The sequence below is a fragment of the Mesocricetus auratus genome, unplaced genomic scaffold, assembly GCF_017639785.1.
Source record: "Mesocricetus auratus isolate SY011 unplaced genomic scaffold, BCM_Maur_2.0 Super-Scaffold_100001, whole genome shotgun sequence".
NCBI lineage: Eukaryota > Metazoa > Chordata > Mammalia > Rodentia > Cricetidae > Mesocricetus > Mesocricetus auratus.
This window is the reverse complement of record NW_024429187.1, coordinates 9,043,723-9,069,016: the sequence shown is the minus strand read 5'-3', so window position 1 is coordinate 9,069,016 and position 25,294 is coordinate 9,043,723. Positions and strand designations below refer to the sequence as shown.

The window sequence follows — 25,294 nt, the reverse complement described above, 5'->3', positions numbered from 1 at the left end:
GAGTTCCAGGCCAGCCAGTTACATACTGAGGCCCTGTCTCAAAACAAATAAAAGGTAGCAAAGATGCATTAAAACTGGTCAGCATTAGTTTCCGTACTGCCAGAAGACAGCTTCTGAACTAGAGCAGAAACGTGGAGTAAATGTATCAGTTCTGAAACCTTTTACACTTTTTCCCTACTTGATAGGAAAAAAAATTTACAAAAGTTTTTAATGGTAGTATATGCAAAATGTAGAATGAAGACATTATACATAGGACAGAATACATTATGGAGACCTGTGGCTGAGATATACCTTTGGGATATAAGAGCCATTTTTAGCTATACATCTTACTCAAAGTCCAAACAAGAAGTCTGACTACTAGATTTCTTTCTTTTTTGGAGGGTGAGGGGTGGTTTGAGGCAGGGTTTCTCTGTGGCATTGGAGGCTCTCCTGGAACTAGTTCTTGTAGACCAGGCTGGTCTCGAACTTACAAAGATCGGCCTGCCTCTGCTTCCCGAGTGCTGGGATTAAAGGCGTGTGCCACCATAGCCTGGCTACTAGGTCTCTTTTTAAAGGTGTATTTCTTTCTTTCTTTTTTTTTTTATTACTTTAATTTTAAATAGCTTGCTTCACATGTCAATCCCAGTTCCCTCTCCCTCCTCTTCTCCCGCACCCCCCTGCAATCCCCCCCAGCCTCCCACCCTATCCCCACTTCCTTCCACATAGGGGATATTCAGAGTCTGTCATTTCGTTCAGGGTAGGGTCCAGGCACTCCTCTAAGAGTCCAGGCTGAGAGAGCATCCCTCTTTGTGTTATGGACACACGAAGTCCATTTGTATGCCAGGGATAAACACTGATCTACCGCCCAGGGCCCCAAAGGTTGCCCAGGCCTCCTCACTGACTCTGACATTCAGAGAGTCTGGATCAGTCCCATGCTGGCCTCCTAGCTGTCGGTCTGGGGTCCGAGAGCTCCCCCTTGTTCAGATCAGCTGTCTTTGCTGGTTTGGCCAGCACATTTTTTTTGCCCATTTGCTCATCGCTCCTCTCTCTCTCTGTCACTGGGTTCCATGGATTCAGTTCAGTGTTTAGCTGTGGGTGTTTGCCTCTGCTTCCATCAGTCACTGGATGAAGGTTCTAGGATGGCATATAAGGTAGACGTCAAGTTCATTATCAGGGAGGGGCAATTAATGTAGTCTCTCCACTATTGCTTAGTTTGCCAGTTGGTGTCATCCTTGTAGATCTCTAGAAATCTCACTAGTGCCAGATCTTTACTCAAACCTATAATGACTCCCTCTATTATGGTATCTTTCATCCTGCTCTCCTCTATTCTTCCCCCAATTCAACCTTCCTGCTCCCCCATATCCTCCTCTTGCCTCCTCAAAAACAAAGAACTAAATGGGAAAGAAAAATATGCTTGTTTTGCTTCAAAAATGGAATCTAGCTAGGTAGCACAGGTTAGCCTGGCACTCCTGGGCTCGAGTGATGCAGCTGCCTCAGACTGTGGGACTGTAAGAGCATACTATACCAGACTAGACAATGAGACAAGCCTGACTCTACCATCTAGATTCTGAATGAAATACTCCTACAAAAGACTTTCTAGAACATCACTAAGCAACTTGAGAAGGGCCCGGCTTTAACAACCACACTGGTGTGGAGATCATTGTTGCTGCCCACTGTCCTCTTTTATTCTCCTGCCCAACTTTACTCAGCAGAGATGCATCGGACTAAGTGCATCAGTCCCGGCTGCCCTGTAACCTGGTATGGCCATTTTCACGCGGTGCGGCTGCTCAGGCAAACACTGCGAGACTCCTCTGAAGGGTTCAGCTAGGGACTGCAATTTTCCCTCCCGATTTTTACTCATTTTGGATGTCAGAACAGTTATTTTGGACCAAAAAGTCATCTTGAAAAATAATGTCTTATTCTAGGATAGTGAAGTACGAAAATGAAGGGTTTATTGCAACTCTACGACGCCCATTTGAGAATGTCTTACTTAAAGGACACATTTCTTTGTGTTTAAATCACACAGATGCTCTTTATCATAAAGCAATTACTGGCAGGGGTAGAGAATTAATTACCTAAGAATAATTATTTATTAATTATGCCCTAGGACCTAGGAAGCTCACATTCCCAGACTCCATGAAGGAAAAAACCATCTAGAATAAAATCGGGACCCTTTCAAACTGGAAGCAAGTTGGAGGGTAGAGTGGAAAGCAGCCTGATAGGTAGCAAGCGTGTCCATCACATTTCTTTTTTTTTTTTTTTGGTTTTTGGTTTTTCGAGGCAGGGTTTCTCTGTATTGTTTTGGAAGCTGTCCTGGAACTCGCTCTGTAGACCAGGCTGGCCTCGAACTCACAGAGATCCGCCAGCCTCTGCCTCCCGAGTGCTGGGATTAAAGGCGTGCACCACCAACGCCCGGCTGTGTCCATCACATTCTATGGCAAATAAATGACATTTGAATCAGTAAGAAATGAAATACAGCATGAAAGACAGTCTGGCGCTCAGTGACACTGACAATGGACCAGGAAGGAAGCATGCAGATGCCAAAAGTTAGGGTCCACATATCAGAAAGTGTCACAGAGATGTGACCAATTGGACTGGCAGGGTATAACCAACTCCCTCACACAGCAGCAGCACCGTCAACCACACAAAGCATTTTGAAAATGGTGATCAGTTTTAGGAATCATTTGTGAGGTCAACTCTAAATCAACCACACATCTCTAAAGTATTACTTTTACTTTAGATGTGAAAGAACTACCAAGTGATTAAGGACCAAGGAATACTAATTTAAAGTAGCAACTTCAGTTAGCACTGGCTCTGAGGAGCATAAATAAATTATGGCTACACCAACAGACTTTAGAAACAGACCAACTTGGTGTACTCATGATGGCAGAAGCTTCTGTTTTTCCTGGCTCAGGACAAGGTCTCTTTATGCAGCCCAGGATGTCCTACAGCTCACTATGTAGTCAAGACTGGGTTTATGACCCTCCTGCCTCAGCCCTCCGCTGAATATCACAGAACAACTGAAGGGGGAAAAGTTCACGCATGTGTTTCTTATTCTTCCGTAAAACAAACACATTTTCCTAGAGCAACTCCTGGGTTACATACAGGAACTACCTGCCAAACAAAATTTAAGGCCCAAACAACAGCCCCCTGGCAGCCATCTCCCGAAGCCAGGAGTCTGAATGCCGAGGCAGAGTAAGCCGAGGTTTCATCTCCTATTAGCCACACTTGACCTAACTGCACATACTTCCAGCCCGACTCTGAGAGGTATTTGAATCTACATGGAACAAGACAACAGCTAAAATAAAAAGCAAAGTGTTTATGCATTAAAAAAAAAAAACAAAACCCCCCATATTTTGTAGGTCTGCCTCACACTTATTTTTGAAACTGATTTTTCTATCTCCTCTTATTTGTCATGCAGCATTCCAAACTTCCTAAGAAGAGTAGGATATGAGTAAGTTTCTAGGGCCCACCCAGTTCTTCACATGTTTACTATCTCAGTACTGGATGGATTGTACTCAGCGATAGAGACTGTGTAGGCTGTTCCCACGTGCACTAACACTGCAATTCTAAGCTGGGAAAGAGCAAACCAATACCCCTCCCTGCCTGGGGCTTTGCTTATGTTCCGGGTTTGGCGTGGTGTTAAACTCCTCCCTTCCCCCACGGAACTTCAGTTCCCTGTGTATGTCGCACTGGTGCACCCTGTATATAAACTGTTGGGAGCTGGGGATCTAACTCAGCAGCAGAGCATTTGCCCAGCATGTACAAAGCCCTGGACTCCATTTCTGTCTGGGGACGGGTGGATACATTATTGAAATTCCCTCCTTCTGACAGAGGCAAGAATCAATCAGACAATTTGGAAACCAATTTTCAGAGAAAATAAAAGCTGTGCACTTTCCACTGTAGAACATTTTTGGACATGATTGCTGAGAACATGAATTTTTAAGCAGTGAAGACTATTTTATTTATTGCTCCTGTTGGGTCTGATGAAATTAAAGGCTGTTTCCTACATGAGAACAAAACATATCTATGTGGGTGTTTAGCACCCCCATTACTGTTCTTACTAAATAGTTGGCATTTTTTAAAAATCCACCTGTGTTATGGCTGGAGAGCTGACTCAGTGGAAAAGTCCTTGCTGTTCTAGAAGACCTGAGTTTAGACTCTTCACCTGCTCTCAACAAAGAATCCCACACTCTCCTCTGACCTCCGCTGACATCCTCCCACCTACTGTTCCTTACATAGACATCCACAAACATAATTAAAAGTAATAATATATATCTTAAATAAAAACACTGCTAGCCTGGCCATGGTGGCGCACACCTTTAATTCCAGAACGCGGGTGGCAGAGGAGGCAGAGGCAGGTGGATCTCTGTAAGTTTGAGACCAGCGCTCTTAACTGCTGAGTTATCTCTTCATATTTTTAATCATATCCCTTAAACACATATGCTCTGATTTAAATTCCCATTTTTTTCCACAGTAGGCTTGATGACAGCAGCAACAATATCAGACACAATTAAAATTTACTGAGCATTGTGTAGTGAGCTCACACAGCTCACACAGATCACATAAAACCCCGTGTTTGTTATAAAACAAGCACTCTATATAAATACATATGTAATCTATACCCAAGTCAGCATTATACTAGCTCTTTTGATACATTATATTCATAAGTTAAAGAATTATTAAGTTATCATTTGACCTTTAAAGACTCAACTTAGCCAGGAAGCCAAAACTCATGTGTTATATTATACATGCCAGCATTTATTGATTGCCTAATTCAATAGTTTTAATGAAAAAAAAATTTTTTTTTTTTTTTGGTTTTTCGAGACAGGGTTTCTCTGTGGCTTTGGAGGCTATCCTGGAACTCACTTTGTAGACCAGGCTGGCCTCGAACTCACAGAGATCCGCCTGCCTCTGCCTCCGGAGTGCTGGGATTAAAGGTGTGCGCCACCAACGCCCGGCAATGAACAGATTTTTAAAACTTGTTAAAAATGAGATTTCTGTATTTCAATTAATTAATTAATTAATGTTTTTGAGACAGGGGTTCACTATGTAGCATTGTCTAGCTTTGTGATTTCTTTATAATAATTTTTATTTAAAAAATCAGTGTGTGTGTGTGTGCACATGTGCGCTTGCTCACATGGATGCTATGACATGTATGGAGGGGGTCATAGAACAAGTCTGAGTTGGGTTTGAGAGACTGAACTTGGGTCACAGGCTTTGGGGCAAGTGCCTTTACTTGCATAGCTCTCTTAAAGGCCCACAACTGCTAAAATTTTAAAAGGAACTCAAGAAGTGGAAGCAGCCCTTTGTATACCTTACTTAAGGACATACTCTTAGAAGGCCACGAACACAAAAAGTTTAAAGAAATGTAACTTGAGGTTTCTGGTGGGGATGAGGGCGGAAGTACTGTCACCAGAAGGACTGTTACACAACTCACACCATTCCCACAGGAGCAAAATCCCGGCCGCCAACACGCCAAAGGCCATAGCTTCATGGCAGAGAACACTAAACACCCAGCAGTGACTAAGCGTCTACACAGTCATAGCTTCCGCACTATTTTTAACTCACAACACTTTAGATTTCACAGTAAAAATATCTTTTAACAAGCTTAAAGAGACAGGAGAGGCCAAATACTGCAAAAGAAACAGACTTCAGTAAGCAAATAAATTCTGGAGGACAAAAAAAGCCAGCAAAGCGAACTGCCGTGATCAAGTGTCTACCGCGAGGCTGTGTGGGCTCTAACGGTACCTGGCAGCCCTTGCTCCGATTCACTCTCTTCAGCAAGCCACCTGCTCAGTCCCTGCCCTGAATTCCATGTTATCTCAGCTCTCAGTGTGGCAGAGAAAAAGAGCGCTACCAATGAGGGACGTGGGGGTCACAAGTGGAAAGGCAGGGGCTCACTTTGTCAAAAGATAGAGACTTATTTACATGGGGAGACTCTGGCTCCATTTTCTGAGATTCAGCTGTCCATTTCCTGGATACACAGCTAGCTAGATGTTAACTGCTATTGCACACACTCTCTCCACCCCATCCCCCACAGCAACTTGCCCTAAAAACAAAAATTTCTGATAAATTTATAAAATGGTCTTTAGTAGACAACCATATTTTCTGTATGACCTAAACATTTCAGAGATTCTTCTCAAAGAAAAGGTACAGCACCAAAGAAAATTAATAGTTTCATCTAACATGTGTCTACTTTTTAATAGATCAAGAAAAAATATCAGTTTATGTAAGCAAGGAAAAAAAGCCCAAGGATTTGTGCTAGACAGAGCTGTTTATCAGACAGCCACCAAGATGACTCCACTCCAAGTAGACAGTCACCTCCGAACTTCTTGAAAAAACCTTGAACTGCTTCTATGGAAATGTTTCTATGCCAAATGCCATCTAAGGGGAATTCTCCTGATATTCACCCACCCAATGTTGAAGATCCATCACTTTATACCTTTGTAGAATTAATCTACTTACATTTTATTTACATATGTGGTAATGCATGTGTGGGCAGTGCCTGTGTAGACACCACATAAAGCTCGACACCTTGTTGTCTTAAGATACGGTTTCTCACTGAATTGGCAGTTGCCCCTTTCAGATAGGCTGGGTGATCGGGAGCTGCTGGGATTAAAGGCATTCATAACCGTGGCTAGCAGGTGCATGCTGGGTATCTGAATTCAGGTTCCCATGCTTGCACAGCAAGGAGCCTTGTCCACTGAAACTTTTACCCAGCCCCCGGAGTATTTTCAATTTATACTTGGGAAATGTTAGGAATCTCAGAATATTTAAAAAAAAGATTTTACTAGAACATATATCTGTTTTATTATAGAGCTGCTACATTGCACATCCAATGTCTAACATGCTACTCTGGGTTAAACATGGTTTACAAGCCATCAAGAAATCAAACTTGATAAGAAACCTGCTCCATTCTCTGGGAGAGTAATATTGATCAAGACCAACTTTCAGTGTCACAAGCTGAGGTATGGCAACCAGCCCACCTGTACCCTTATGCAGTTGAGGACAGGCGGCTTGGCCACCTGGATCCAGCAGTATTTGTACATGTGGACTGGAGGCTCATGCAGCCAACAGGCTCAGAGTAAGGAGCGCTGCCATTTAAGTCAGACTTCAAACCTAACAGGGGTGCTGGAGCACAAGCTAAGCCGAGAATAAACCAAATTATCAGTTTCTCAACGCACGCACGCACGCACGCATGTACGTACACACACACACACACACACACACACACACACACACACACACACACACACACAAAATATCCCTGAAGTGAGGAGTGGAACAGGAGAGGAGCCAACAGACACTTTGCTGACGAGCCCAAGGCTTAGAATTCTAGTAAACATGGGAATAAAGGCCATTCTTCAACCTCGCTAGCAGAATTCAGGGTATCAGGGAAGAAATCAAATACCATGAGAAAGAAAAGAGGTTAAGACGCAAAACTGGAGGGAGGGAGGTGTGCACACATTTAGCTGAAGGACGACTGGGGATTATGGCACATACTGCAACTCAAATAACTTTACAAAAGTGTTTATTTATATGTATGGGTATTTTGCTGCATGGATATCTGTGTACCACGTGCATACCTGGTGTCCTTGGAGGCCTCTGAGTTGTAACAGGGTTGCTAAGCACCATGCGGTGCTGGGAATCAGAGCTGGGACCCCTGCGAGAGCAGCCAGTGCTCTTAGCCCCTGAGCTGTGGGGACACCAGACCTTGAGCAGAAACCCACTTCCCCTTAGGCCTGGGAGCAGGCAGCTGTGTAATGTTTACTGAAAACAATTCAGTGCTATAAAGCTCTTGATAGGGCTCAGATAAAGACTTACTCACTGAAACACCATGACTTTCACACCCCCTACGGCTAGATGCCTCTTCCTGTTTCCCTGCAGTGTCTCCCTGATTCTGGGGCCGGAGATTAAACCACCAGCCAGGAGGGTGAGAAGTCTGGAAAGAATTTTATGTAGATGGATGGCAGAAGTCCTTAAAAAAGGGAAGCGTTTTTTCTTGGAGAGACTTCTCCTGAGAGCTCTCTCCTAAGCAGACTGGGGTCTCCTCCTAAGCTGACTTGGGAAGCATAAAGTTTTCTTAAAGCAACCGACTGGTCTCTGTGTCATCTATCCCGACCACCTCGCTACATTCTCGGATGCAGGCCGCACAGCAGGTGCGACACTGAGCCATTTGTCTAGGCCACTTTCACATCATCTGAAAGGCCAGACTCCAAGGAAAGCTGTGGCACATGTGTAAGGAAACATGCCTGTGACGGCCAGTCAAATAGTCACTGCAGACCCTCCAGACTCGGAGACAGCCTTTTACTCTAGTAACAGAAGAGAGCCAGGAAAATGGGATTTCTATCCTGCAAGAGAAGGAGGCTCTGATGCCTACAGGTCCAGAATTACTGCAGGTGAGCAGCTCTGGAGCTTGAGGTCATGGTCAGCTGCACAGCCCAGGAAACTTGAGATAGTCCCAAAAACCAAACAAAACGGCAGAAGGTTACGGTCACTTTCCGTAAGTCCTTACCCTTTCTCTCTAAACTGTGTTACTATTACAGTGTGCAAGTGTGCCTGCGAGCCCCGGGGGAGGTCAGAAGACAACTTTCAGTGTCCTCTCTCCCCTTCCACCTTCCTGTGGACTGCAAGGACCAACCTCGGGGCTAGGCTTGCGCATCAAGCAGCTTACTGATTGGCCATCTCGCTTGCCCTCGTCCTCCCCTGTTGCTTGTTGGAGTGAGGCCTCCCAAGGAATCAGCTCACACACAACTGAGAATGTGAACAGGGGATGAGGCAGACATGAGTTCACACACGCAGAAGTCTTGTTTTCTCTTTCTGTAACACTACACCAAAGGCTGATCATACATGAGGAAAAGAGATTTATTTGGTTGGGTGTTTTAGAAGCTGAAACATCAAAGCACCTCATCTCTTAGGCCACCCATGAGAACCTCCTGGCCGAGAGACCACAATGATGGGAGCACATGCAGAGGCGGTCACGTGGCAAACAGAAAGGGAGGACTCAGGGGCCAGGCTATTCTTTCCACAGCAACCTATTCTTGTGCCAGGGTCCAACAAAGACACCACCAAACCCAGAGATGGTCTAATGATTCATTAGACCCTCACCCCTCAACACCCCTCCACTGGGGACTAAGCTTCTATCTGGCACATGAACGGGAACACACTCAAACCATACTTGACAACAGACTTTAGCTTACTGAATGATTCAAATGAGAAAAGTAAAGACCTATAAAAGAGAAAGATGAAACAGCAAAGAGTCCAGATGAAAACCACTACAGAACTACTGTCCAGAGAAGCTGACAAATTAAAGGGCACCATTGAAACTTGGAGGCCATTCCAGGCTGTGGCTAAGCTGCGTATGCACTTTCCGTGTGGCCAGGAGCCATCTGTCGTTACTGGCTTAACCAGAGTTAGGTTACGTTAAGGAGTCTGTGGGGGTTTGAGTGAGAATGGCCCTCATCGGCTCATATACTGAATGCACAGTCATCAGGGAGCAGCACTATTTGGGAGGCATTAGTAGGTGTGGCCTTGCTGGAGGAAGTGTGTCCTTGAGGGTGGGCTTTGAGGTTTCAAAGGCTCAAGCCAAGCCCAGTGTCTCTTTCTGCTGCCTGAGGGTGTAGAACTTTCAACCTCTCCAGCACCGTGTCAGCCTGCACGCCACCATGCTTCCTACCTTGACAATAATGGACTAACCCTCTGAAACTGTAAGATAGCCTCAATTAAATGCTTTCTCTTATAAGACTGGTCACGGTCATGGTGTCTTGCCACAGCAACAGAACACTGAGATACCTACCTTAAGTCATTCATACCCCTCAGAGCTAATCATTCCGTTTTTGCAGAGGACCTGGGTTTGATTCCCAGCACCCAATGTCAGCTCGCAACCATTCATACATGGCTCCTGTCCCAGGAGATCCCACACCCTCTTCTACTTCTCAAGCACCAGGCGTGCAATGTGGTACGCAGACATACATTTGAGCAAAATGCTTCTACGCATAACTAAATCTAATAAAGTAAAACACCCTAAGTTATAAATCAGCATGCTCCAGGACTGGAGAGATGGCTTAGCAGTTAAGAGCACTGACTGCTCTTCCAGATGAGGTTCAAGTCCCAGCAACCACATGGCGGCTCACAACCGTCTATAATGGGATCTGATGCCCTCTGCTGGTGTGCAGGTGTATATGTGCAGATAGCGCACCCTTACATTCAAAGTACACAAATTTTAAATAAATAAATTAGTATGCTTTTGCGAGACTGCCTTTTTAATAAGATAGGTAATATTTTTAATTACATAACTGTCTGGAAAGGAAATTAAAGTAATATTTATTTAATCAACTTTTTTGCTACTAATACCAGTCTAAAATATAAAATTTGATTTTCACATATTAAAAAATTATTGACATTTCTGTTCATAGTGTGTGTGTGGGGGGGTCAGTGAACTGAAGACATACACACGAAGTTACAGATGGCAGGAAATGGATCAGCGACAGGCCTACCAGATCACAAAGGCTATTGACTTTCTTAGTACAAATGGTATCTTCTGAAAATTTGTTTTTCAGGGGAATAATCTATGAGAACTAATTCCACCCCCCACCCCAAGCCAAATCCAGCTATGTACTGCCCAGGCTGGCCTGGAGTGCCTCTGCCTAGAGAGCGTTGGTTTCTAGGTGTGTTCACTACACCCTCACTAGGAGGATCAAGAGGAACAGAAACTTGCAGGAATTATAAAAATCTCTACTTGGATACTATTTTATTGCACGACCTCAATGCAGTATTTGTTGTCTAGGCTTCTAACTGGCTTCCAAAACAGTATGTGATCTTGTATCCTGGTCAGGGTGAGCGCACTTTTGTTACTGGTCCTGTTAGCTAAGGCTCACTGTGCACATGTTTCTCCTAGGAACTCTTCCCCTGTCGACAGCCTTACACCTCCACCATGAGCAGGGTCCCTGTCTGCATTATCAGTGCACCTGCCACATGTTTAATGGCTTTTAAAGAAAATCATTCTAAGAGAAATTAAGTTCCTGGGCAGGATGGAAAAGGCCACATTTTGTATAAAAAGCCTTGATAGTTTGCTTTTTTCAGTCTGACTTGACCACAGGGCCCCTCCTCACACAGGGCCCCCATCAGCCGCCAGCACTGGTGCATCTTTGTCCCTCAGCTGGGAGCTGAACACACTGGCTTGACTATGAACAACAGATCTATGCTACCCTTTAGGACCGGGCAGTCTCTGCCATCAGCAACTTCCCAGATGCCTCTTCTTGCACCTTTCCCACTCCTTCTATGTGCTTAAAAAAAAAAAAAAAAAAGCAAAAGCAAGTCTCTCTCCTACTGAAGAGCCCAGAATCCTCTACAATAATGCTAAATAATAAAATGCTCTATGATGAGGACGACATACACAAATTAACTTTGAAATCAACAGAGGTTTACACATCTTGTTCATCTGAAATACTTAGAGAAAAGAAGTCGGCAAAGCACATAAAAGTGGATGAGCTGCTTTCTGTCTCACAGCAGCCATGTGCTATGGTCCTGTGTCCAGGCACAGTCCAGGCAATAAACACTTTAGACACCTTAAAGAACTTGCTATTCACACAGCAAAGTCTTATACTAAAAATAAAGTGCAGACAATGACACTTGTGATGCCCAAGGTCACGGGGTGGGGTCAGTGCTGAGCAACGGGGCAGAGTGCCTGAGCACCCCACCCACCCCCACACCCAACTGCCAGCCTCCTCGTTATGAATTGCCAAGCTTAAATGCGCACCCACCTCCTTCCCATGTGCCAATCCTGGGAAATGGCACGGTGGGGGCAGATCACAAAACAGAGGTATTTTAGGAAAGCGTCACGTAACTGCCTGGGATGTGGCGGCACTGAGCATCCAGCATTCTCCTGCACTCTCTCTAGAGCTCTTCAAAGTACCTTCTAAGCCTCAAATTCCCGACTGGGCATTTGTATGTACAACGCGGTTTTTCCCTAAGGAAACACATATGGTAATTTATGCTCTCAAAAAGTCTCCCAAAGCTACCGCACTCAACCCAAACTCAGAGGCGGAATTTTAATCTCCAGAATACCCTGAAGTCTTGGTCATCAGTATCTATTACAAACAGCAAAGCACAGTGCTCATTAAAAACCGTAGTATAAGATCATAAACATCACCTGCTATCTCAGGAGTAAAATCAGTAAAAACACATGACACATCCTTCTTTTGAGTTCTAAAACAAACATTTTGCATTAAAAAATTAGAAACTACTTCAGCTATCTGCCCAGAAAGCACCACAGTGAGTGTAAGGAACTAAAACCAGCAACATAACGCTCCAAACACTTCCACAGTTAATGCAAAGCTCAAGACAGAACCGATTCCCAACATGGATATGGATGGGACTGTAGCATATTTTACAATGTGCTGCCATCTTCATTTTACTTGCAATGATTTTAAACGACTAGCTGTATTGCAAAGCAAACTTTTATGTCTGAACCACCCAGTTAATATTACATTAGCTCTTATGCTAACAGATCTTCCCTATTACTTTAGCAAATCCAGTACAGAACTGTAGCAAAAGTCATTTCCCTACAGAGCAAGAGCAACAGTGACATACAAGTGCTTGAAATACAAGAATGCTAAGCCGCCTGAGCAGAAGAATCCTGGTCTCTCAGCACACAGTTTTGCTAGCACTATTCAGCACAAGGAGCAATGGCATCTGTGGAAGGCACGGGAAAGTGCTGTTGGTGAGCTCGTTACCTCAGAAATGCACTGGCCACGTCTACAAAGGATGAGACTTGAGTGCAGGGCGATCTCCTCGAGACCTTCACTAAGTCACCAGCTACACAGCGCCAACCAGCACAGGACAAGCTGCAGCTCTAAGTAAGGCACAGCCTACTGAGACAGACGAGAGAAAAGCACTCGCTCACCAGCCAGTCTCCTGCTAAGGAAGCTGTTCTCCGGCCCAGGCTTCTGCTTTCTGCAGAACGGTGACACTGAGCTCTCCCTCCTGCTCTTCCCACCAGGGCTGAAGTACACCACGATCTTCCGGAGCAGCTCCTTCCTGTGAGCATGCTCCGTACCTTACTTAGATGACTGGGTATCTCAGCATGCCATGACCTACTTCCAAACAAACTCAGGGAGCTGCACGCCCAAAGATCATCAGCTGCAATCACCGCACACAGCTACCAAACGTTAACTGGCTGGACTTTAACTTCAGGGTTTTGGTGATTTGTTTAATTTCATGTGACAAAGAACTACTTCTGTATTTTTATTAGAACACACCCTTATGTTTCAGTATTCTTTAAAGATTTATTCCTTTTTAAGCATGTGTCTCTCTGTGTGGTCTGTGCATGTGAGTACTGGTGGCAGAGGAGAGAGGCAGAGACCTCCCTGGTCCTAAAACAACAGGCATCATTTGTGTACAGAAATAGTCCCCTGGGAGCGTGGCAATGCTTACGGGCTGTGCCATCTCCAGCCCCAGGTGGCAATATTCAACTGCAACACAATATGCCAAGATGCTGGAATAAGCTGCAAATGTAAAACATCTAAGAAGTGAACCCCAAATGTAGATACAAGCACCGACAAAGCAAGCAAACCAGAATCCACTTCACTCTTCAGCTGTCTGTCCGTCCGTCCGTCTGTCTGTCCGTCCGTCCACTGGACAACCTGACCTGGGAACCTGGTGGTGCTACTTTGCATCATTGCTGCTCCCTCTGTATTTGCTTGGTCGCTTCTTTACTTTTTTTTATACAAGTGTTTCATTTATCCTGTGTAACCAGCAGCGAACTGAAAGCTGCTATATATTTGTGCCAACATGTGCTACCCTCAAGTTAAAGCTGATTTTTTTCTCTAACCGACAGATTATATAATACATTATAGATGATGTTACACAAGAGCAGGTATGACCCAAATATTGCTAAGTGTAGAAAACAGATTCTCTTTAATTTAGTGTGTGTGTGTCCCCTTGACGACCTGGCACTCACGCAGAGTTCTGCCCCTCAGTGCTTGAGATTAAAGATGTGTGCCATCACACCAGGCAAAACTGCTTAGTTCATAGAACAAGTTTTACAAAAACGGTAGGAAACCATAAGTTTGCACATACATATTTATATCAGAACATAAATGATTTGCCTCCGTTTGCTGGGTAAGCTGTAGCAACAGCCATAAACTTTGAGGTGATGGAAATTTATCCCCTTTCGGTTTCCATGAAGAGAATTGGCACACAGTTCAGCAAAACCCAACCACACAACCCTTCATACCCACTTCCCATTTCCCTCTGGGCAGGCAAGCAAAGGGAAGAAGTATTTGTGGGAAGTGTCTGTTCACTCAACACGCACAAGCATGAAGACAGCACGTCTCTGATGGAGCAAAACTAATTCTAACATGCTAACCTGTGTTTTTTACTTGTCACAGCCCTTCCTGTTATAAAAATTCAAATGCAACCCTGCAATCCCAGCACTAAGAAGGCAGAAGCAGGAAGATTGTGAGATCAAGCCAGTCTTGGCTATAAACCAATTTCAAGATCACCAAGAAGCACATAAACAAATACTGCCTCAAAACAAGCAAACAAGCAAACAAATTGAAAACCAAGGATGGAAAGCTGGCTCAGTGCCCTTGCAAAGGAACCAAGCTTGGTACCCAGCCCCCATATGACAAGCCCCCAAAGTGCCTCTAAGTCCACTGACAGGTCTCCGTGGGCATCCACACTCAGATGCACACAACAACACAGACGTATGCACATATATACAATCTGAAATAACGTTTAAACATCAAGGACTAAAGATGTAACTTGGACAGAGTGCTTGCTAGCTTCTGCAAGGCTCCGGGTTTAACCCTCAGACAGAGAAACGTGTATGGAACCACATTTAATTTCAGCATTTTCCTAAGGAAATTAACCAAAGAAAACTACCAACAAAAAACATTTTCTTCAGCATCCTTAACTGTCAAAGTCCTTTGGAGCTTTTGGTCTGTGGGTAGCCCCCAGACATTCTATCTTTGAAGAAAAAGCCTAGGGAGATAAAGAACAAAGGGAAAAATCAGGTACCAAGAGTCACACAGAGATTGAAATCTAGAGGGAGTGCAGAAGGCATTCTGATGAGGGAAACGAGTTTTTACAAAGGTAAAGTTCTGAAATGCCTAGATGAATATAAGGGTATGGAGAGAAGGGAGAAGGAAACAGCCAGGAGTGAGGCGAGGATGTGGGCAGATGCCCAGGAACCTGGATGGGCCTTGAGATGGTGTCAACACTAGGAAGAGAAGACAAGCTAGTTATTCGAAGAAGGAACCTGGAAGCAGACGGCAGGCATCCCACACTGAGCAATGCAGAGTGGAGAAGTCTGCAAAAACAAGAAACTCACACACGCACTCACACACTCTCGCACGCACACACTCTCACACTCACACACTCTGGCACTCACACACTCTCGCACTCACTCAAACATGCATGCACGCTCGCACTCACACACTCACACTCACTTCACAGGAGGACAGGAGAGTAGGAAGAACTTATGAGGGGCTTCTAAAGTGATGCCAGTGTCTCCTGAATGGAAGCACAAAGGTTCCTGAAGGTGTTTCAGAGGCACTTGCTATTTTAACCAGGGGAACAGCACTAACACTGGTGGGGAGAAAGAGGGAGGGAGGGAAACTGATGGCTGGTGCAGATTAGTCCAATGAGATTTACAAAATCTAAAGCTGTGCCACAAGGAAAAGCCAAGAGAAAAACAATGCATCTGGGAGACGCACGTGCAGTCCAAAGGACACGGCACTCAATAGTGGGATGCGGAATACAACAAGGGCCTTGGCTGGGGTGACTTTGGGGTGTGGTGAGCCTACTCAGGCAGACTTCAGGTGTTAAAGACTGCCACAGGGATGCACCTAGGAGAGACTGAGTTCAAGGAGTGAGTTTAGAACCTTGACCACCACCTGACGGTATTGAATAACGGGCAGGAGATCCATATGTGGGTCTAAAAAAGAAATCTATGTCAATGATTCAAAAGTCCAGAAGAGCAAAAGTTAGACAAAGAACCTCAGAAGGAAAACGTAAACCACACAGCCACCACTGGGAGTAAGACCGAGAAATCCAGGGAAGGGGGCTACAGAAGGGAACCTGCTGGGGACAGAATGGACAGCAGAGTGGCGGCTGGAAAAGGAAAAAGCATCCATCGGTGAGAAGGCACAGCTACGGGTTTAAAATCAATTCAGAGAGGCCTGAGGGGCACTAAGTTGTGGCCAAGGACCCAATGATGAGACACCTACTTAAAGTGTTTGTGTTAGGCACTGTGTCCAACCTCTATGCAGATTAGCACTTATACTTTTACACAGCCTCATGTGACAACTGTTAAAAATCTCAAGTAAAGATCAGAAAATAGAAACAGTGCCTTGACCCACTGAAGCTCGCTCGCTCGCTCACGCAGGCGGAAGGCATCAGATCTGTAGTATGTACCTAAAACACTTTGATTCTGGCTGCCGGTGCTCTAAACACCGGGACCTCTTTCCACTACACTGCTGCTCACACTCCCTTTAAAAGGGCAACAGACAGTGGCCAGCACTTGCAGAGTGATTCAAATATGTAGTTTCATTTCCTACTTATGCCACCCCTGTGCACCAGGCCGTCAGTGTTCTGCCTGCCTCACACGCCCGTGCCACGCCTGTGAGAAGAACTGGATCTCAGCCCCAGGTTCAGACTCCAAATGTGTGTTCTAACAAAGCCTTCAAAGGCATCAAGCCCCTGGAGGAGGCACGGCTGTTAGAAGGTTTCAGCAGTTACGGTAATGCAGAAAGAGGTAGCAGAGAAGAGCCAATAGCAGTGAAGAGAAGGACCTATCTGTGGTGAGTGAGAAGTCATGTGTCTGTTTCGTTTGCTCATGAGTAACTTGCATTCCATACAACCCACCTACTGTGTCAGCATCAGGTTTGAGAGCATACCATCAACACAGTGCGGTTCCTCAGGGCCCCACCGGCAGCCGGTCCACCCTGTCACCCTGCCCTGTCACCCTGCCCTGTCACCCTGCCCTGTCACCCACTCTTCTGCACTCTGCTTTCATGGGAATCTCAAACAGAATCATATGATTTGCAGTCTACATGGATGTCTTCTCTTAGTGGGCTTGAGGTTTATCCACAGTATAGCACCAGCTAGCGTTGTCTTTTTGTCTTCTGGGTAGCATTCTGCTGCGTGGATACTGCCCCTCTGTTAACCCTCTACAGAACCTGGGCAGGAGATGAGACCCGTGTCCGTTCTGAGGCTCTGGGGAATAAGGATGCCATCAACATCTAAGCACCATCTCTGTGCAGACGTAGTGCAGTCCCGAGTGGATGGATGGGAGTGCAATCATCCAATGAAGCTTGTAAGCAACTCTTTCAGAGACGGCCAACTTCTCTCCAAGTGGCTACATTGTTGCACATGTCTGTTGCCAACGCAGGAGTGTTCCCGGTTATCCACAGCACTGACAGCCTTGACACTGGGCTTGGGGGCTTCTGCTGTGCAGTTCCCCGATGTCTGATGACACTGACCATGTCTCACGTGTTTGTTAGCTATGTAAGTTCCTTTTCTGTGGGATATATTTGACATGTTGGTCTTCTTAAAAGTTGCCTTATGAGCTCTGAGCATTCTCACAGGTATGGATCAATTCCTTGGCAGAGAAGTGATTATACTCCTTGTCAATGGCTTGCTTTGTGCTCTCTCGAGTGTCTAATTACATAAAGCAAAAGTCTGAAACTTAGAGGAAAAACAATGTCATTTCTTCCTTAATGACTTTTAGCACCCATTAAAATTTTATCAGACTCAAAATTATAAACATAAGTTTTATCATTTGTTTAATTTTGCTCAACAATCCATTTGTAATAAGTTTTTGTATGCAATATCACTATTTGCAGACCTATGGAGTTTTCTTTTGATTACATATGACTTTGCAGTTATTACAGCTTCAGTGGTGGAAAATGTATCCTTCACTGAATTCCCCTGGCATCTTCATTAAAGATTTCCCTTGGTTTTGGAAAGAAATAAGTAATGAAAGATAAGAAAACTAAAGCAAGATATAGACAGACTTGGGTGAAAGGGCAGAAAGGGGCTCAAGTTAACACTTGACAGTTTTTTCCCCAGGAAGTGGAATAGACAAGTCCAAGGGCAGTAACCAAAGCTGTGGAAGGTCTGCTCTGCCGGCGGCTCTGCCGGCGGCTCTGCTGGGGAGTCCTTCACACTCTACCATGAGCCCAGGCTTGCTGTTTTCTACACTAGTTTTGCAAACAGGCAAACTCCCAGGCCTGGACTCAGACCCAGGGACTTCCGCTATGTTTTCTAGTCCCAGAAGAACAGCAGAAAAGGATAAGATTTTCATTTCCACTGCGTCCACAGTTTGACACTAAATTTAAACTGACCTTAGATACAGAGTACAGAAAGAGTTACAGTCTCTCCAAAGAACGCTAGTCTGAAACTACTTCTCCCAGCCGTTCATGTGGCAGGCAGGCAGGCGAGCGGGCGGGCAGGCTCCCTGATGTTTTTCACTGGTTATTTAACAGTTAGAGGATGTTAAGAGTATAAATATATCAAATTTCAGGTAATTACAGCCGACTACTGAGCCACTAATTGGAAGCCCTCAAGATCACACTGTCATATATTTATGAGAAAAGTCTGAAGAAGTTTTAATCAACCAGGGGTGGGGACAGCGACAAGAGGATCTCGAAAACGAGAAGAAAGAAGTTAGAAATACCGCTGCCATCACTGTCACCACTTCACTCTGAGACAAAGCAGCGATGGTCCAGTCCCGCAGAGCCAACCAGCCACCAGGCACGGGCACCGTGCACACTGCTGGCACAGGCTCCTCTGTGGGTTCATGGCTGTCTCACTCGGGGCGTCAGAAGGCAGTAGGGAGGAAAAAAGAAGCAATCTGATTGTTTAGTAGTCAGTTTTAAATCTAGAACTTTCCAACTACATATCAAGAAATCGAGGGTCTAAAGAGATGGCTCAGTGGCGAAGGATTACTGCTCTGCCGCCCTCGTTCATGTCCCAGCATTCACATTGGGCAGCTTACAACCGCCTGTGACTCCAGCTCCAAGGCATCAATCACGCGCCCCCTTCTGGCCTCTGTGGGCAGTGCATGCGCACAATTAAAAAATAATAAATTAAGCGTGTTTCTTTAAGGGGCTGGAAAGGTGATGCGGTGGTTAAGAGCACTTGTTCTTGCAGAGGACCTGGGTTCAGTTTCCAGCATCTGCGTGGTGGCTCACAACCATCTCTAATTTCAATTTCAGGGAATCTGACTCCTTCTGACCTCCAAAGATACCACCAAGCACGCACATGGTACACAGTCACATACACACACAAAACAGTGAATAAACCTAAAGTGTTTTTTTAATAATAGAAAATGAGCTATGTGGGTTATTAAATGGGAAGGAGCAGTAACAAGATCTTTGGGGTATACATAAGTTTACAGGGGTCTTTGGCAGAGGTATGGATTCTACATAATAAATTCACTACTGACAGAAAATAATTGTAAATCTTAAGCATTTTCATAAAATAAGCTTAAATATACCATTCACTTTTACTGTAGCAATAAACCCTCAGCATCTACTTAACATGTGGCATGAATAGACCTAATTATACACTATTTGGGCGTTTAAGTTGTCTGTTGCTATAGACAATACTTATACTAGACAAAAACCCCTCATGTTTCACTAGAAAAATAAAAAGCATACAAGACAATCTTGTTTCCGAATAAAGGTAAAAGAGAAAATATTTTAAAATATTGCATTATGTAAGTGGGAAGAAAGGCAGGGTTGGGACAGGGCTGTTATTACTCTCTGCTAAGACCTCATAATAACCACTTGGTACCCTCCCTCCAATCACAAGCTGCACTTCTGTTCTGTTCTGCTAAGAGCACTGGTAATCAGATGACTGGAACATCCCCTCAAGTCCTGCAGAAATCCGCTACTTTTAAAGGGAATGTGCTCCCTTCCTTCATTCAGTCTGCAAATGTGAAAGGCGCAGCAGCATCACAAGAGGTGCCTGCCCCGGGGAGTTTCCAGCCTCAGAGGGAGGACCCTGAGCACAGCCACAGAAGAGCTGGGCAGGGAGTGACTGCGAGCGGGGGGGAGCCCCAGATAGGAGAAAGCCCCAGGAGCCAAGGTCAAGCAAGCACTGACTTAGCGGCACAGAGACGGGGGGTGAGGTCGAGCCTGGGCGAACTAAGTTTAGACTCTGAGCTTGGCCTTCTAGAGATAAGGAAGAAGGCGTGCATGGCCGAGTGGGGTGAGAGAGGACAGTCACTGGATTCTTAGGCCAGGCAAGGCACCGGGAAGGCTGCTGAAGCCCGGGGAGGTCTGGCCGAGATGAAGATGCACTCGGCTCCAGTGTGGAGGATGGACCAGAGCTGGGGAAAGCTGAGAGGCTACAGTGATGGGAGAGAAGATGGTGGGAGGAATGGTAAACACAGGGAGAGGTATATCTGGGATACTTTTAGAAGGGAGAAATGCCAACTGGGCCAACCAAAGGGAGGTACAGGGTTTTTGAGAAAATAAGAGATTCAGGGTGCTTGCAAAGCTTGGGAAGTTGTTTTCTAACTGACTCCATGAAACACCCCGTGTCAGTGCAGGTGAGGTTGGGGAAGGGGCGGAAATGAATTTTACTGAAAACAAAACTTAAGAAATTCAAATGTAATAAAATATCACTTAAGGTCACAGGAAGAAGAAAAACAATGTCCTTTGAAGTATAAAACAGATGAATGTATTTCAAAGAGAAACACCAGATGGCCACTAGGCAAAACTATGTAAACAGTGACCAAGACGACAAGATGCAGAGGAGAAGGATCAACAACAGCTTGAAAGTAAAGTCTATGTAAGCCGAGAGCGCGGCGTGTGGCTGCTGAAGGCGGAAGGCTGAGCCACAGACTACACCGTGGAAAACAGCACAGACGCAAGCTACCTGCAGGGAAAACGGTGGGCAGCCAGCGGCACATGGAGACCTTCTTACGGCTCCCTTCACCGTCAGGAACTATAACCGTCAGGCTGGTTACAGTTGCATCGAACAGAGGACGGGTATAGGAAGAGAGGGCGCAGAAAGGGAAGGAACTCAGGGCAGCAAAGAGGTGTGAAGAGGCCTAGGAGGACAGGGTTCACACTCAAGTTCTAGTCTCCTAGAGGAGGACTCCTAATGTTTGGTTCATTCCTGTGTTGAGCGGGAAGAGCACTATCCCTTATTTTATGGGGCCATAAACATTAAATGAACTCATGTCTGAAAAACATCTAGCATAGTTTAAATGTCCATATATGGTATCTATTTTTATGTTTTGAAATTAGAAATGCTGAGATGAAATTAATTCTCCTCCATAGCATTTAAATTTTTGTTTTGTTTTTGAGACAGTGTTGGTATACAGCCTAGGCTGGCCTCAGACTCCTGATCCTCCTGCCTCGGTTCTCAAGTGCTAAGATTACAGACGGCATCACCATGCCTATTGCCACCAAATACCTGCTTACTCCTCAAGCTGCAAATATACTACTGTATTCGGAATAAATGCTTTTCCTAATTTAAAAAAGTAGGTTTTATTGTGTCACAGAACGGGGCAAGGAGAAACATGTTTATAACTCTCACCACCCAGGTCACCGCACACCAGGACTGTGAGTTCCTCTCAGCCCGACAGACACAGGGAAAGGGAAGAGAGTGACCAGCGATGCAGTCTCTGAGAGAGGACTTCGCCTGAGAGTCAGCGGTGTGGACGCTGAGTCTCGCGCCCCTGCTCACAGCCCCATCCTTCCAGACGCTTCACAGCTCCTCTGTGTGCAGCTTGGCACACGGTGGGAAAACGGCCCGTGCTTTGCAGCAGGGCAGAGGGAAAACACAACCAGGGGGCTTACTTTTTTGGATTATACACACTTACGTTACAGTAAGAGAGAACAGAACATCAAAGAGAATGGATTTCCAGTAACTAAAAAAATTCAAAACTAACTTCCAATGTGGAACAAAGGCTGAAAATTTAAAGTGCTTTTTCATGATGTCCAGATTTACTTTTCAAATGCTGGCTTCATGAACAATCTTCATGGATCACGGTAAAACATAAAGTTTAGCCAGACATTGGTGGTGAGGCACCTTTAATCCCAGCACTCGGAGGCAGAGGCAGGCGGATCTCTGTAAGTTTGAGGCCGGCCTTGTCCATAGAGCGAGTTCCAGGACAGCCAGGGCAGAGAAACCCTGCATTGAAAAACCATCAAACAAAAAAACCAAAAACAAATGAACAGCAACAACAAAAAAATCCTCCAAGTCCAGCCTAATGACACAGCACTCTTACAAATAACTATATTCTGGCCCTTTCTAATTAAGAGTTTCTTCTGTGTGTGCAACCAAAGACATAAACAGAACAGACTTTTTGTGCTTAAAGCTTGTGTATGAGCTCTGTCCTTGACCCGCACACACATCGTGACCCACAGCCCCAACCACACCATGTAATTTCAAAGTCTGAAGCAGGATCTGCGGACATGGCTTGGTGGTTACCGGCACTTGTCGTTCTTGCAGAGGACCTGGTTTGATTCCCGGCACCCACCTATACCTCACAACCACCTGTAAGCCAGCTGCAGAGCACCTCTGACCTCCAAGGACACCAGGCATGTATATGGTACACTTACATGCATGCAAGCTGAACACTCATAAAATAAACCTTTAAAAGAACCTATATATTTTAAATCTGAAACAGAAGCTTATTCCACAAGGAATAGTAAATATTTTAGGCCTTGTGAACCAAGCGGTTTCTTTCACAACTATCAACTTTCTCATTATAATGAGAAAGTAGTCATAGACAGTATATAATCAAACGAGCAGGGCTACTGTTCCAACAAACTTTTACTTACAAAGACAGGCTGGATTTGGTTCCCAATCACATAGCCTGGGGGCAGACCCATATCTGCCCCTAACTGAGCGCTCCCTGATCACCTCACTTACTGGTGATTTCCACTATTAACTCACTAAGGGCAAACAGCCTGCATCTCCACATTCTCACTGGGTTTCTCGGTGCTTACTTTTCTTAACTTTGTGCTTCACTAACCAAACAGAACTTAAGCATTTTCTTCCCTGATAAACTACCATTTCGGTGGTGAGTTAGGGCTGTATCGCAATGCTCTCCCATCGATGGTGAGTTAGGGCTGTATCGAGATGCTCTCTGGGTGGTGAGTTAGGGCTGTATCACAATGCTCTCCCATTGGTGGTGAGTTAAGGCCCCCTTTCCTCACATCACTGGCAGCGCCAACGCCATTGCCACTCTCACCCCATGAGGTGAGAGCTCAGGGTAGTTTTAATTTGTACTTCCCTGATGGCTAAGGATGTTTAACCACTTCTAAAAACAGTGCTGGCCACGTGTGTTTCTTCTTTTGAGAACTTTCTATTCATTTCATTAGTCTATTTGTGCTTGGCAGCTTGGGGTGTTTGTGGTGTTTACTCTTTTTTGCAGATAGGGTCTCACTACATGGCTGTGGCTGGCCTGGAACTCACTACGTAGACCATCAGTTTCAGTTATTAAGTCAAGTTGACTTTTGTACAGGGTGAAAGACACGAATCTACGGTTTTAATTTTAGTATTTTTAAATCTTATGGACAGTGAACGCTGACCAAGATATTTAAAATCACCAGCCCAGAATACTACTTTTTAAAAATGAATACATACTTACTGACAGGCCTTACAGTAACATATTCACACATGTACGTAACATTTTGAATACATTCACCTATTACCTTGTCTTGCTGCCCATCAACCCTACCTCCTTCGTCTTTCTATGCCTCCCTCTTCTTTTTTTCCTTTTCTTTCTCCCTAGGTTTCACACCTATCGCAGACAGTGTACTTTGCTTAACATGTGTGACGATCTCAGCTCCATCCATTTACCTACAAATGACCCAATCCCATTCATCTCAATAGCTGAATTACTGCCTTGTTACAGACACGCCTGTTCTCTTCCCACTCACCTGAGGATGGGCACTGACCCCATTCCTTGGCTATTTCGAACAGAAGAGAAATAAGCATGGTGTATCTTTGCTGCATGCTGTCTTGGGTTCCTTCCCAGAGGTGGCATAGCTAGATCATATGGTCGTTCTATTTCTAGCTTCTGAAGGAATATCAATCCTCATTTACATAATGACTGTGCTAATTTACATCCCCAATAACAGTATGTAAGAGTTCCTTTCCCTCTACATCCTAAGCCAGCATTTGTTTTTGTTTTCTGTTTACATGTTTTCCTCATGATAGCCATCTTACTAGAGTGAGAAGGAATGTGTGGTTCTGATCTGCATTTTCTCACTAAGATATTGGGTATTATTTTAATGTAATTATTCAGTCTGTTTGCCAACTTGCTGACTTGATTATCTGTCCCTTTGGTGTTTAATTTTGGATGTATTCTAGATATTAATCTGCGGTCAGATGAACAGCTGCAATGAAGTCTGTTTGTTTTTTTATAGGCTGGCTTCCTAATCTTTTGGTTCGTTCCTGTGCAGAAGTTGGTTAGTTGGACACACCTCATGTCAACTCTCGCTGCACATCCCCTGGTATCCTAGGAAACAGTCCCACACTCTCTGAGCTCTGACCTAGCTCACACTTCTTGTCTGGCTTCTCTTGCTGGCTCCTTTTCACTTCTAACTGTCTTCACACCGACACTGGCACTGCCTTTGGAGATGGCTCTGCAGCTGCTTCTCCTTTAATTCACCCCCTGCACATCTAGGAACGTTTCCTTGGGAGGGGTATCTCATTTAAAACACACGTGGTGGTTGTCTCACAAGAATAAAAGCAAACATAAAGAGGGAGCCCATGTAGGGAACTCGTGAGGACTGACATCAGGGAGAGTTCAGGCTGTGAGTCATCTCCACTTCTTCAACACGCCAGAAATGATCAGACACACCAAGTCGATGAGACTGATTTCTGCACTCTTGGTCCAAGCAAGACTTAAATTCGCATAGGTGTATGCCTGACTGTCATCACTCACGCACAGTGCAGAAAGCTGCCTCTGCTCTCATGGAGGAACGACATACAGCTACTGAGTGTCCTGAGACACAAGCTAGGCTTTCTCGTGCAGCCTTTTCAACTTTTCTCCATTTTCATAAGGCAGTCATCCATGTCAATAAATGTTAGCACACTTATGTCATCCTAGACCTACCACTTGTCTCAGGAGACTGGAGAACAGCCATTTTGGCGCAGCCACATCTAATGGGAATGGCCAACGTTATAGGGCCAGCACGGTTGTTTGACAATGACCCAGCAAAGCTGAGTGTCATGACGGCCACTGTGCCACCTCTGGTTTTCATCTCCACCTTTTGCATACGTGGGAGACTTTCAATATAATTTGTACAATTTAGGGATATTGGATTAATGGAAA

General features: G+C 44.9%; 1 protein-coding gene across 37 annotated transcripts in view; it reads right to left on the bottom strand.

Annotated features, from left to right (window-relative positions):
- The window catches only part of Plekha5 (pleckstrin homology domain containing A5), a 172,107-nt gene that overhangs the window by 92,069 nt on the left and 54,744 nt on the right, over positions 1-25,294 (bottom strand). Inside the window, exon 1 of one of the 37 annotated variants that reach the window (XM_040743491.1) lies at positions 12,887-12,989. The exons of 35 other annotated variants lie outside the window; for them this stretch is intronic. The gene's annotated coding sequence lies outside the window, so the exon portion shown is untranslated. Of the gene's footprint in view, positions 1-12,716; positions 12,737-12,886; positions 12,990-25,294 lie in introns of those variants that run through there. One more of the 37 variants, XM_040743492.1, reaches the window with a different exon arrangement.